This window comes from Egretta garzetta, unplaced genomic scaffold (genome assembly GCF_000687185.1).
Source record: "Egretta garzetta isolate BGI_Z169 unplaced genomic scaffold, ASM68718v1 scaffold30, whole genome shotgun sequence".
In the NCBI taxonomy this organism is placed as follows: domain Eukaryota; kingdom Metazoa; phylum Chordata; class Aves; order Pelecaniformes; family Ardeidae; genus Egretta; species Egretta garzetta.
The window spans coordinates 7,162,236-7,176,936 of NW_009258383.1; the positions used below are offsets into that span (position 1 = coordinate 7,162,236).

General features: G+C 38.5%; 1 protein-coding gene across 1 annotated transcript in view; it reads left to right on the top strand.

Annotated features, from left to right (window-relative positions):
• The window catches only part of PHF14 (PHD finger protein 14), a 168,334-nt gene extending 166,102 nt beyond the window's left edge, over window positions 1-2,232 (top strand). Inside the window, exon 20 of the mRNA XM_035896951.1 lies at window positions 2,161-2,232. The gene's annotated coding sequence lies outside the window, so the exon portion shown is untranslated. The remainder of the gene's footprint in view (window positions 1-2,160) is intronic.
• The last annotated feature ends 12,469 nt before the right edge of the window (window positions 2,233-14,701 follow it).

Consider the following 14,701-nt stretch of genomic DNA (forward strand, 5'->3'; position numbering starts at 1 on the left):
CTGAGCCTAATACCGAGCCTAATATCCCTTCACCCCTTAAAGTGCTCTGTGAAGGTATGGCCAGGTCTTTTTCCCATAGTGTCTGAAATTTCTGCATGCTCCCTCTGTTAGAAGAGGAAGCCCTAAGCAAGGTGTCAAGTGTGCTGGGAAAAGAATGACTGCATAGGGTTTATATTCCCTATATGAGGGAGCACAAGTCAGGACGTTGGAGTAATGGCAGGTTGTGCACTAGGAAGGTGGATTAGTTGGCAATGAGGTCAGTAAGGATACAACTTCTGTAGGTAAGGACCTTCAGAAACATGCAGATTTGCTGTTTTTATTAACAAATCCTTCATGAAAGAACCTGGCTGCTTTTCTATAGCAGCCAAAAGTTTCTGTGGGTGGCTTCTTTATTCAGCGATACTCTTTGTCACCTGTAAGCAGTACATCTAAGCCTAATTACAGACTTCTCCTTTGTTGTTTCCTGTTGTGCCTTGCCTTTATTTTCTTTAGAAGTTTGACCTTTGTGTGTGTGCTATACATTACACTTGTGGTTTCAATGAATCAACATTCTTTGGTTTCACACGCGTGCACAGACATGTTTCCTCACCTGAACTAAAAGAGCCACAGGGCTCACTACATGCTTTAAAGGTAATTGAAGACATGGCAGTCCAGAAAGATAAGAAAAAAATGAAAGCATTTAGCCTTTAGTGGTCAGCCATGTAAATGTTTCTCAGTGCCCAGCCTATCCTCAGAAGGGAGGAGGATTTAGAAGCAGAATGGTTTGTAGTGTGTATTTCTTTAATAGAACAACTAGCTTTTCAATTTTATTTCAGTGTCATGTAACATAATACAAGACCACATATTTTAATGAGATTTTCCATTGCTATTCTATTTTGTGCTGCCCATGTGATCTTCCTATGTATTTTGTACCTCTAAATCTTTATTATAATTATCCTTACAAAACACTGTTTCATGGTGAAAGGAGGACTAGGAAGCAAAAAGATAAAGTTATTTTATTAGAAGAAAGAAAGTGCTGTTTGAATGCAGGAAACTGCACCCTGGGTTCCTGGGTCCCACCTGACGTCCCTGACATTTCCTTTCTCTCAAGTGTTGATTTGTGATGAGCAGTGTTACAGCAGCCAGGACACTTCTTCACTCCCAAATGTCTATTCATTTGGTGTCCTTCGTGTTTGTGGAACAAGGAAGATTCTCTGTATGTTGTGTTAAAATGCAGGCAGGAAAACTCACCGTACTTTGAATGTGTGATAAGGACTGTTCATGATGTGATGGGTTGCAGGTTGCCTTATAAAGTAGTTTTCTCAGTCTTCCATAATTTATACTTTGGAGGTCACAATTTTGTACTGGACACAAAATAGTATCCATTCCTATGGAAACGGGCATTATGATGTCACTTCATTTTTTCAGTGAGATCCAGAGGAACCCGTAGTGAATTATGAGCCCAACTCTTGGAGCTGAAGCTGTAGAATATTGTAAGCATGCTGCTGCCTGACATGCTCATGTTTCCTATTTTAGACCTGACTGATCTTCAGATAACATATGGTGGTACAAGTAATTGGAAAATTGGCAGACCTGTCAAGAAAATATGCTAGATGGGACAAAAATACGATGCTGCAGCACATAAAGTGTCTCTGAAGTTAAATTTATTGTCTTTTATCAAATGGTGAAGTAAACGTATCTGGTCTCAAAAAAATGAAACATTTTTCAATGGCAGATGCTTTTCAAAAGTAATTTTTAGAACAATGATGAAAGTTCTTGCATTTGAAAGTAATTTAGTGGAAACCTTTGGTCAAGAACAAAGGAAAGGTGTGTAATACTGCCTGCTGCAGACGTTTGAATATCTTGTCATCCGTGTATGGTTTAGTAATTTCTTTATGTAACCATCCAGTAAATTGGTCAGTGAAATATTTACTCATTCGATTATTCTTTTACTGTAAATGCAGGTGATTAGACTTATAATTTTGAGTGTTCTTATTTTTATTTCACTTCTTGAGCAAAATCAAATGCTTGAATAAGTGACTTTTTTTGCTTATTTTTATGCTTACTGGTCAGGCAAAAGATGACAGAAGTCTGTACAGAATTCCATACATATGCATAAGTACAAAAAGTGTACTTCTTCAGTAAGTTGATTAATGTTCAGGTTTTCATTTTCTTTTACAGGAAGATGAAAATGAAGCTGAGGCACAAAATCCATCTCAGGAGCTGAATTTGGAACAGAAAAAATCAAAAAAATAGGAGATTGCTGTCTTGTTTGAAATATTTGCAAGTTGTGTAACAGTGATTATAGTTTCTCATTGTAAAATTAACAAAAAAGTTCTCAATAAAGTCATTGAAAATTAAATTCGTGCTGCACTGGGGAATTAATTAAGTAGCTCCTGGTGATATTCTTGGTTGCATTAAAGCTGAATTATCAGAACTGAGCACCATACCAATAAAATTCTAAAAGCTTTTTGAACACGGTATAGAAAGCTGATGGGTTATTCATCACTAATAGCATTTACTAAGCAAACAGGTAATTTTTTTCTTACTCTACAAAGCAGTGTTATCCTTAAAGGATACTTATAACTCAGACATATTTTGGTATTTCTGAGCAAGAGCTTTGATTCTTAAAAGTTAGAGAGATATGTTCTACTAAATGAGTTCTGAAATTTCCTCTGATCAGTGATAAAAATAAATGTTGCTGAGGACTGGATGATGGCAAGGATTTTTTGGTATGTGCAGTATGTTTTCATAAGTAATTAATTTTACATGTTTGCATCTCGTGATTTTTAATTGACTTCATGTATCATTATCATTTTCGTCCGTGTAAACCTTTACCATCTTCATGTGGTCATTGTCTTTTAATGCATGTCAAGCTATTGTCTTGATTAGGCCATCCTACACATGTCCAATTCCTTTGTACCAAGCTTTAAGCTTTCCATTCAGATGGAATAAAATAACTTCTTGCTGTGTCATTAGACCTTTAAGTGAGTATTGAAAATCTTAAATAAAACCCCCTCCTTCCTATACTCATTGTTTTGATTTCCGATGTACCTCTGTTTTTTAGCCTGTGCAGGTCAGTAAATGGGAAGGTTGGGACAAGAAACTCAGATGTAGGTTTATAGCCCGGTAGTTTCACAGGTTGCAATGAAGAAATCAAAAATCTTACCGATTCTGTTTTAGGACCACCCACTGAAGCCCCATGAGTGAAGTTTATCTTGCTCTAGGATAAATGAATTGACTTCAACTGAAAAATGTCACCTTTTTTCCCCCTCTTCCATATTTTTACTGTTACTCTGTATGTTGTGTTAAATCAGATTGTAAATAGTATTCATCCTCAATTTTATCTGGTCTGTATAAATTCTGGTTCCAGATACTTCAAAAACAACATGCCTGTGCTTAAGCAATATCTTTTATAAATTCTTTTCTGGTTCATGAGGTTCAAATGTGTGTAGCTTGTGGACAAATTTCAATCACAATTACTCTACAGGAGTTTAATAACACTAGATCTCATGTTAACGAATGCAGCTATCATGTAAATTAGCATATAAAATAAATTCAGCATTGGTCCATTGGGTGCAGATCAACCACTGTAGCCATCTCAGAAAGAAGGGGGAATATGATTTTGACTTCACTGCAGTGGAAGAGACAGATTTAGGAAAGACAGAAGCACAGATTTACCACACAGGACCTTATGGACTGTTCTCTGCACAGTGGTGTGTAGGATCACAGGGTAGACAAGAACGAAGTGAACATTCTTTGTTTTTTTTCAGGCTAACCCAGAAAGCCAAGGTCAGTTCTCAGAGCTGAAGAAGGGGCAGTGTTGCCATTGGAAAGGGCTGAAAGGCCTCTGAATTTTGAGGGACAGAACAAGTAATTTGTAAGAAAAGTTGAGAGAATGAAGTTTTACACAGGGCTTACACAAAAGTGGGGTAATGGCAGGGGGGGGGGCGGGGGGGGGGGGGGGGAGGCCATGTCTTGGCCTCTCTGCCCACCCCCAGTGCACTTGGTGTTTGGCTTTATCCACCCAAATTATTCTGTCTGAAGTTAGCAGATAGGGTCTCATTTGGGCAAAATAATCTATTTCTATTCAGTCCATGGCAGCAGATTTGTCCTTTTGCTGTGAGCCAAAGCTCTGTGATAGCCTGGGACTCTACGGGTGCATAAGATGAGAAAGGTGGTTATTCGGTGTTCAGGTTTTGTATGAAAATATATTACTTGGCTCTTGAACGTCTCAGTGAGAAAAATAGTTCAGATGTTGAAAGATACAGAAGCTTGCATTTGATGCATAATGCTGATGAGCTTCAAAGGAGTATTTCTGTATCTTTCCTAAATTCTTAAAAATGTAACTTGAAAATATAATTACATAAATCATACTTTTAGGTGACTCCTTTGTCAGAAAGCCTACATACGTCACCTGAAGTCTACAGTCAGGGTTGATAAATACAAAACTGTTATTTAATTCAAAATACAAACTCCAGAATTTAGAGTTTTTCACTGCAAAATAATCCTTACCAGCACTGTTATCATAATCAGCTGGGTTTGAGGTGAAGTGAGACAAATGTGACTGAATCAAAATGCAGTCCTAACTTCATCCCTTCCAGAAAAATTGAGACCTATTTAATGACTTGCGTGTAGACATATTTACTAAGTAGAGGGGTTTTTAACTGGTAAAGATCAAATAAAGACTATGCAAAATAGGGAACTTTACTTCCTTAGTCTTGATTCTGATGTAATTAAAATTGGCAGCTGATTTGACTTTTTGTATATTCGTGAGTTTTCAGACTGCCAGTATGAATTTCATTTTCATCATAGATTTTTTTTCTCAGTGTCCAGAGGTTTTTTGGATACAACTGGGTAAACCAGATGGCTGCAACAGTGCTACATGACTGACATGATGCTTCTGAGTGTTGCTCTTCATCAGAACTAGGTTGAAAACCTGATGCAGAATGTTGTGGCTTTTATTAAAGGTATGTCCATGCTGCAGTTGGAACACAAGTCAGCTTGGATACTGAAAGCTGCCCAGCTTCTGTAGGTTGAGGCTCAAAGCTTGTCTGAATATGCTCAAAGGCTAACTTAGAGATGGGGTGAGCAGAAGTTTAGACAGCTTTAATTCAGCTGGCTACAACCATTTTTATGGAGCAGTGTATTCCCTGTAACACATTGTATATATAATAGTGTTATAATGTCCTTTTCATTTTAATCTCTCTCCCTCTATGCAGTTATTTAATGATAAAAGTCACTTGCTGCTCTGAAAGTCTAGATGGAAGACTATTTGTTTCCACTCCCTCCCTCTCATGCATCACAGTGGTGGTGCTCCCCAGTTGGGAATTGCAGTTTTCTGGTTTGCACTAGTGATAGCTGTTTTAGTTTGGCTTAGGGGATAATTATGTTTTCCATGCTTGAGAAGAAACTGTCGTTTTCCTCATATTAAAGCAAATTTACTATTTTTTGTGCAGTTTATGATGGATTAGGATTGTTTTTTGTTCAGACCTCCATGTTTGCTCTTTTCCCCTCCGGAACAGTAGGCTGTTGAGAATTTTGTGGGCTCCAACACTGTTTTTTCTATTACAGAGAATCACTTCACCTTCAGAGAAGAGCAAATTTGTCTATTACTTTAATTTTTCTTTTTAGAAAATAATGCCTGACCTTTCCACTCCCTGTTAGGCTCCTTGTATGTTCACTCCCTTGTATGGGTGTCAGCGATCTGAGATGTGGAAATTCTTGTCAATCACCCATAGAGTAACGTTTCTGATTTGTGAGAGTATGGTTCATGTTGTAGGATAGATATATCATAGATATATGTGCAACAGTTTGCTATTAGATTAATTTCCTTAGTATGTTACCTAATTGTTGTGGTCGCACAAGGATTCTTATTCTGAATGCTACATTCTCATGTTAAAGACAGGACTCCAAATGATTGGCATGAGCTAAAAAAGCAAAGCTACTTTTGACACAGATGCTGTTAATCTCCTGTTTGTAGCTCCACAGACATTGAAACAGTTGGATCTAAAATGTTGTGCAATCGTAAGGATTCTGCACAGAAGGAAATATACCTTGGTATTTTAATCCCAGTATATGTGTAACTTCTTACTGGTTAAATGAGAATCCACAGTATTTTGTTATTTCGTTAATGATGCATTGAATTGTATCGCTACTATGGACATTTGGTGCTCATTTATGATTTTTCTCCTGAACAGTACTAGTCGTACTGCATTATGTGCATGAAATGTGACATACAACAGCTAATATTCATTTTCTGCTCATGAGAAAGCATTTGTATACCTTTAAATTAAGAAAATGATTTAAACATGATTATTCCTTTCTCAGGAGCTTCAATATTTGCAGAGTCAGAATTTTTAAAGGGGGAAAAACCATACTGGCAGAGAAGTGTATCGCTTCAGTGCTTTTTTGTTATTTCATTCCCATAAGCCATCTACCTCTTGGTTAGTTGCTCTGCATCACGCTACAGAAACTAACTCTCCCTGACATTAGGCTGGATAGGTTTTACTCTCTGAAAAGTGAAGGTTGATTAGAAACTGACTCTATTTCACATGACCTAAAGAAAACAATTTTTACATAGCAATGAGTAAATGACTTCTATCACCTATCTAAGGCTATAGTGGAAAATCATAGCAGGTAATAAATGTTTCCCCACAGTGAATTCAATGTGGATTCTGCAGCGATGTTATCTGGAGAAGGAAGGAAAATGCTGAAGGCAACAGCATGAAAATGCATGCAGCTATGGCATAATTCTGATTTGTTTTGGAAGATCTATTAATTTCCTTGTTACAAAGCCAAGTAAGAGCAACCCTTTAAAAATGTTGAACCATGAAAGCCATTTCCTTAAGGGTTTTAAATTTGGGAACAGACTCATGAAATTTATAGCTTTGATGAGATATTCTTTGCCTGCAGTCAGAATGAGAGCCAGATCATTGGTTTCCCAGCATGACACCTATGTATTCTTGTGTGCACTAGATGTCATTAGGCTCATAATAACACAGCTATCATCACATTAACGTCTGAAAGGTTCAGTTTCAATGCTTGGTTTAAGTCTCTCATTTATACCTACAGCATACTAAACAGCTGAATAAAAACAAAAGCTATACCATACCTATATTGTGCTATTGTTCTGCACTTTAACCAAAAATAGTCATTTTATGCCTGATCAAATTGTCACTAATTTTTTTTCTTGCCAAATCATGTTGTTTTGAAAGAGCTGCAGTGATGAACTAATAGCATACCATGAATACAGTAATGGATAATGGCACAGTGAGAACATTTTTTTTCTGGTTCATGCAGTAAGGACAGTAGTGAGCATCGTATATGTATTGATATAATTGTAAGTCATAGTATATTATTGAAAGTTTATGTACTATGTCTGCCATCTTATGGTAGAAGTGTATCAGAACAATAGCACCTCATTGCCTATAGCACCTCATTGCCTATATTCTTTAAGGTAAAGCCGGGCCATCTGTAGCTTCTAGCAAGCCACCAGCAATTAGAAGTCACACAAAGAAGGAATTACAGCTGAAAGCAGTTAATGTTACCACTCTGCTACATACTTCTGCTAGTTTCTATTGGAAAAATAAAGTATATCTTTTTACAGCATAAAGTTGCTGCCAGGTTTTACAGTGAATATCCTACTGTTTGTACCAATTAAATTTGCAGAGAGAGATACTAAGAGAAATCAGTTTTTATACTGCCATGCGACTGAGTAGGTGGATGGAGTTTGGGAGAAACATCCTCATTCTCATAATGGAGAGAAAAAGTTTGGACAAACACTAGTACAGCAAGTCTAGTAACTCGTGGCTTATAGGCAAATTACTTATTACTATGATCTGAAAAGTTTTCCCAGATCAGTGTCAGAGCTTTCATTTCTATAGGTGGAAGGTGATACCTGTAGGAGTTCTGGCTAGAGATAGTCTGCAAGTTGGAGCTGTGACATAAATTGAGTCAAAACCAGCCAATTCCAGTGATCAGAAAGTAAAAAAATACAGACAACTTCAATCTTTTATCATCAGTAAGTTGTGAACATTTTAAAGGCTACGTGAGACAATATTCAGCATGTGCTTAAAACCCTCACGGAATAAGAAACACTAATTAGCTGCTGAGGAGATGGGATTTATAAAAGCTAGAACAGAACAGCAGTGTTACCCACAAGAAAGACTTTGGGATGGTTTTGTTTTAATTGTTGAAATACAATTGCTTAGTGTTTATTTTAAGGATCATTGTTTCAGTCACCAATATCTGATTTTTTTTGACTCAGCACTAGACATTTTATTTTTAACATCTTGCTATGAAAGATGTGCTATGAAATAACCTTTTTCAAAAAAATATGTTAATGATCAGTTCAATTTTTAATGTCTTTATAATTTCAGACATCAACCTGTCTTTCAAATATTGAATCAGCTGCCGTATTATGAGATATTTTGTCCCTGAAAAGAAATGTAACGTTCATTCTTAATTACAAACGTCAAGCCAAGCGCTTAGGTGGAAAATGCCTCTTTTGGCCCTCATTTGTTCCCTAAAAGTTTCCTGCCCCATTTTGAATCCAAGCATACTGCAGATAATACATGACATTGCTAAACACACCATTGTTCACCTCATGGAATTGTCTTTAATTGCTAACCAGATTACTTATCTGAATCTTGGTATGTATTTTAAGAATTTTCTTTTGCTGTGAAGTCACGTTGTTGATTGACATTTTTAGGATTTGGAGTTGAAACAATCAAGACTACCCGTTCTTCCTTGTGGATAAAACCTTTTTAGACCAGCCAGGAGAACTGTCACTTTTCAGACGTGTCAGCGCGATGGGACCCGGCAGGGTGAGGCCACTGCTAGCAGTGGGACAGGAGGACAGAGAGAAGAGTCCCGTTCCCCAGAGCTTCATTTCCATTAGATGCCATCAACCTGGAAACCCAGCCTGCACAAGAGGTATAGCTTGGATCATGTTTTTTAGCATATCCCTACATAGTCTTCTGTATTTTGGGGGCCTTTTTTAAGAGAGAAAGGAGTAGAAGACTGCATTGCCTAACGCTTAAGATACATAGTAGGCCATGCTGGAGCAAAAATGGCAGACCTAGTCTCTGTGGGTATCATCCTTGGGTCCAAGCAGTTAAGCAATTTCCTCTTACCAGCTCATCTCCCAGGAGAAAGCTTGCAGGCATTGCTCTGCTTGTCACTACACACAGTAATTGATGCATACTGTTATTACCTTTTCAAAAGCCATGCAGATGTGAACAAAGGGTTGTTAGAATAATATTGTATTTTTTCACAGGCTATCCCCACCCAGTTAATCATGAGAGAGACTTTCAGAGACAGTCAAGACCTATTAAGTAACTTTAGTGCTGCTTATATGCAGGCACCGTTGTCTTGCAAGTGCTTTTGGAAGAGTGGGTGAGGATGGTCTTCAGTCACTTTGCTACTTGCAGCCCCAGGAACATCTCACTGGGTGGCTGTAGGCAGTAACTCCTCTTCCTAAGGATCTGCCAAGAGCAGCGTGCTGTGTTGTGACTATCTGTTGTGTCTGCAACTTTATTCTCCCAAAACAAGGATTATATGGGGGCCAGAACAGCTGGTATGGCGAAGCTGTAATGCAGCCTGCTTATCAGTATGTTAGCTCAGTCCTTCAGCCAGAGTTTGACCAAGGTCAGAGCATGAACAAGAGTGAATTGGCTATACTGAGACAAGACTGAGATGATAATGAAAGTCTGGGGTCATCAGCTGAGAAGTTGGCAGAAGTAACAGTAGTCCTTTAGACTGAACAAATAAGTTTTTCCATTAATAACTGGCAACTAGGTCTTTAGACCCATGTTTTCTGGTCATCTCATCATTCCATTCTCAATCTGGTCAGATTTTTGCCGTCCACACCTGGTTAGGAAGTTACAGCTTGTTTGACATAGGCATCAGTCCTGGTACCTTTCCGGTTTTCCTCAAGGCTGGAATTCTGTGTAACGTTAGTCCCCAAAGCTGGTTGGAGTCTCAAGTAAAGGTAGCGTCTCACTAAAGAAGGAAAAACACACAAAGCTCTCATTCTTGGCCTACTTGTTGCTCTTTGTTATCAATTTAAATACAATGTTATGACCAACCACCTTGCTTCTGCCCTGTAGCATGGGACTGTCCTTTTTCCAAAGATTTCCTCTAGCCTGGGCACGCTGCCACTGCTGAAGATGTGTAGGCTCACTTGATTTAGGTTCCCTTACCACAAAAGATGGCGGCTCCAAGTGTTTTCTGAGAGGACACCAAGGCTGAATTAATTTCCCACCTTTTACGGTCCAATGCTTGTTAACCTTCAGAGAGCAGCAGAGTTTTGCAGTAGGGCAAAGCCCATCTTGGTTAGGGCTTGAGAGAAGGCTGAAGATACAACCCTTAGAATGATGAAAGTAACTGTTTTGGTGGAATGATTAATTACTAAGTCATTTTTCCAGTGTAATCAATCACCTTACGTTCTTGTTTGGGCAGTTTGTATTGGGTAGAAGTTTTTAGATTATTTTAAACTAAATATTTATTACACACAAGTAAAGTGCCTAGTTGTTGACTTGCATGCAGGTTCATGGCCTATTCCCTTTATGGCTTCATTCACAATGAGTGAGATCTTTGTATTATGACTGTTTGACATTATTGTGGGATTTTTTAATTAATTATAGTAATAATTCATCATCAACCTGGAGCCCAAATTCTTAGGAACTGTGGAAATGAATGAGAAAGCAGTCTCCATTCTATTCTGAGTTAAAACTTAAATGCACCTAGCAAGAGTTTGGCTCTAGCCTATGGGTTTTTTCCTGGCGGCATGGTTGGATTTCTTTGTTTGGTGGAAGTACCTTACCAAGCCTTAGAAATGTTCTTCATTAGCTCCAAAAGATTTGTGCAAAGGAAATTGCACAAACCTGAGAGAATTGCACAAACCCTATGGGGGTGGCAACAGTGACCATTTGCCTTTGAGAAATGATCAAGCTAAGACATGTAATTTTTTATTTTAGTATTTTTAGTATTTTGTTAGCACAAGATCAAGCGGCATATCAAATTCTAATACCAAGGCTCACCATTAACCATGTCAATGTTTGATACATTATTTAAAATTTTGTTGTCTAAGAATCTTAATACTTAGCTAAAATGTGGAAGGAAAAAAAAATACAACTGCTACCTCCCCGTTATTTATTCTGCGTTGAACAGAGCTGTAGAGTGTGATTGGTTTACCTTTGGAGTTATCTGGGACTGCAAAGGAAAACAAATGAATGTATCTCAGACATAAGGGTTTAGGAGTGGAAAAATGAACTTATTTTCAAACCTTTATAGTTAATTTAGAAAAAGTAGACTACCACAGATGGTAAAAATAGAAGAATAATGGTTAATAGGCATTAAGGATCTGCCTGTAGTATTCATAAGAAAATGAGATACACCATTAACATGTTGCACCTACATGTATTTCAATGTATCTTTTGCAGTCTAGACATTCAGTTCAGTGGACAGAAGAATGGTGGGTTTAAAATATTAAAGTACATACCATTAGTAAAGTATCTGCTGTGAGAGAAGTATGGATCTCTAATACCACTGCAGCTTTGTTATTTTTGAAATCTCACAGGAACAAATCAGAAAGACCAAACATTCAAGCATACCAGTAGAAATAACACTGCCTTTTATGATCACGACCCCTAAAAATGGAACAGCTGTGTTTGCCCAAGTTGGCAGTGAAAAGTTAGAGAAATGCAGCAATTAAGCAGCAGGTTTGGTATAAGCGCCTTTGAGCTTGTGCCATTGCATTTCAGAGATCTTGATTTTTAAGTAAAGTTATTTTCTCATCAGGAGCATAATGCCATCAGAAGTCAAATTAATACAACATTTGTGAATTATATTTCATTTATGAATTGTACTTCTGTTGCTTTTAAGAACACTTATCTATGGCATGAGGAAACAAAGCTGACCTTTATTTGCCTCTTTTACACTGAATTCTGATTTTAGATCACAGCCCTGTCTAGTATGTATTCCCTAATACCTGACATACAAACATTTTTGAAAATGATCGGCTGCTTTTCTGACTCTAGTTGTCAGTTAAATACGGTACTATATGTATATATATAAAAATCCCTATTATATTTCTTTTAGTTATATAGATATATAGGTTGTGTAGTCTCCATCCTTAGAAGATAAAGCCCTGAGCCACCTGGACTGATCTCAAGCTGGCCCTTCTTTGGGCAGGTCTCGACTGAGACCTCCTGAGCTGCCTTCCCACCTGAATTCTATGATTCCATGATAATTATTTCACGTTTATATACTTAGCAGCTTGTATGTGCAAATAGGAAGGGTAATAAAACACTTTGCTTATAAACTCCAAGTGTGTCCGTTTTCCCTCTGGGAATGTGAGGGAAATGTCACTTTCCAATGCATGACCCTGAGCTTCATGCTTCATCCAGTTTCCCAAATTTGATCAGAATCTCAGCATTGCCCTGGGCTCTGGGGGTCCAGGTGAGCTCCTGGGGCTCAGACTGACCCTGCCTTCTAAGGCACTGGTAAGACTCATAGTGCACCTGCGCAGCCTCTAAAAAGGAATAGCAGATTTTACTGCTCCCTTTCAGAGAGTGTCAGCAATTTGGGCATAGTGATTTATTGTTCATCCCTTCAGAATTATGTGATAATGGAAATAGAACTGAGGTGTTGGTTTGGGAGGGGTTTTTAATAGTTTTCTTTTTTTCCTTTCCTTAAATTTTCAACAACTCAAAAATACACAGACTTAGGTGGTGCTTGTGGAGCTCAAGCTGACACAATTCAGTGTCACTAAGCTCCTCTGCCAAGGAGCTTCAGGAACTTTTCCCCATTCCTTTGTGCACAAGTCCTGCTCTACTGACCACCAGTTCTATACCTTTGGAAAGTGACTGACCTCTGGACTTTATCACAAACGACACGAGCTTAAACTTGCAAGATGTTACATATGTGGTATTTCTAAAAAATAGTGGCGGTTTCCTAGACACACCTTGGGAAGGATTAAAATTTTTGAGTTTATGACCAGTTTACAAGACAGCTCTGATAAAGTTATATTTTTCTTGTATTCTTCTTTTGTTTTTTTACTTCCATTGAGACAATTATTTTTGCATCTCTTTATTTTATGTCTCACCATAGATGAAATATCAGATAAATACCAAGAAAAAAAAGGAATTATAGGTAGAAAATAATGTTTTAAATCAGTGTTTTAATTGTTAGGTAGCATTGACTATAGCATTTCCCTTGCCTCCTCTTCCTCCAAAAGGATGGATGTAAGCTTTTGCTCAGTAAGGGTCTTCCTGTCTCGCCTTGCTGACAGAAATGCTGTGCATGTGCCCCATAGAAACTGCTGGCTACAGAGCTGGTTTAGTAGCTGTCACTTGTTCTGTGTTTCCGTGGAAGATCCCAGTCAGTGTTTCATTACATCTGTGTTAGCCAAATGCTCTGTTAGAAATATCATCATCCCAAAGTATAATCTACAGTGTTAGGGTACATCCTGCATAGTCTCCTTTTAAACAAAGATGTGTTCATCTTTTGATGACTGTTGGTTAGAGAGTTCATCCATGATGTATGTAACATCTTAATAAAGCCCAAGGCTTTAGTGTTCATGGGAGAAAAGCAGTGTGGCGTAAGGTGGCAATTCTCCAGCGAAGCAGTAACCTCAGGAGCTCTGATTCAGCAGAGGCTTCTTGACATCTTTCCCTTGGGTCAGGTCATTTGAGAGTAAAAGCATTGCAAATGTCACATATGGAGGGCTGTTGAAGACAGAAGTGACACTTATTTACAAGCCTTTGCTGGCTGGGTTATCTTTGAAGCACTATTGATTACCTCAGGAGGAGAAGGCTGTATATTCTTTCCCTTCTGCCAAAGCGAGGTAAGTTATGTGGGCACAGGTAATGGAAGCAGTGAATTTTGGGGAAAAGAGATCTATGGGTACAGCAGACACTCCGATGTCAAGAAAGATACTGTGATAAAAAAAGAGGGGAACAATCAAAGCAGCCAAGAACTCATCAGAGGTAACCTATGCTAGTATGGCAAGCAGCAGAGCCATTTGTATGACAGATTATTATACAAGCTGTCTTGTTTTGCCTTACTAAATTATTTTACACCCGTGTCTTGTGAAAAAAAGCTGATTTGCTATGACTTTGTAAGTACATCACCATGGCAGAAGGGTTCTAAGGGACTGTGGGTCGTATGTCTCCTCGCAGGCTTTGACAAGCAAACCACTGCTTTATCACACAACGTGCAGGGCAACAACATCATTAGGAAACCCAGGCATCCTGTCCCCCCATCCCATTCACCTCTCTTAGTATGAAAATACCGTGTTCATGGGTAATCTTCCCTACCCTAACAAGCATAACCATGAAGACCCTCTCGCATGGTACAGCTTTCAACCCTGGTGCATTAACCATGGCTGAGACCACATGAAGCTCCTGCTACACTGTCAACAGCATAATATTTATGCTACACACTCGCATTAAACATGCTAACATGGGTGGAGCTGGGGTGGGGCATTGCTGGAGTCCCTTCAGCCCTCTCTGCCTCCTCTCCCTGCTCCAGGTAGGTCTGTTCCTGATGGAGCCCACTAGTTCTTCTGAATTGAAATCCTGGTTTCATCGTCACTCAGAGGAACACTGAGCTGACAGTTGTGGACAACAATTTTCAGCTCCAGTTAATTTACTAAGGAACATTGTTTAGATGAAGCATTTTGGCTCTGATTCAGCAGAGGCTGCATTCTTTCCCT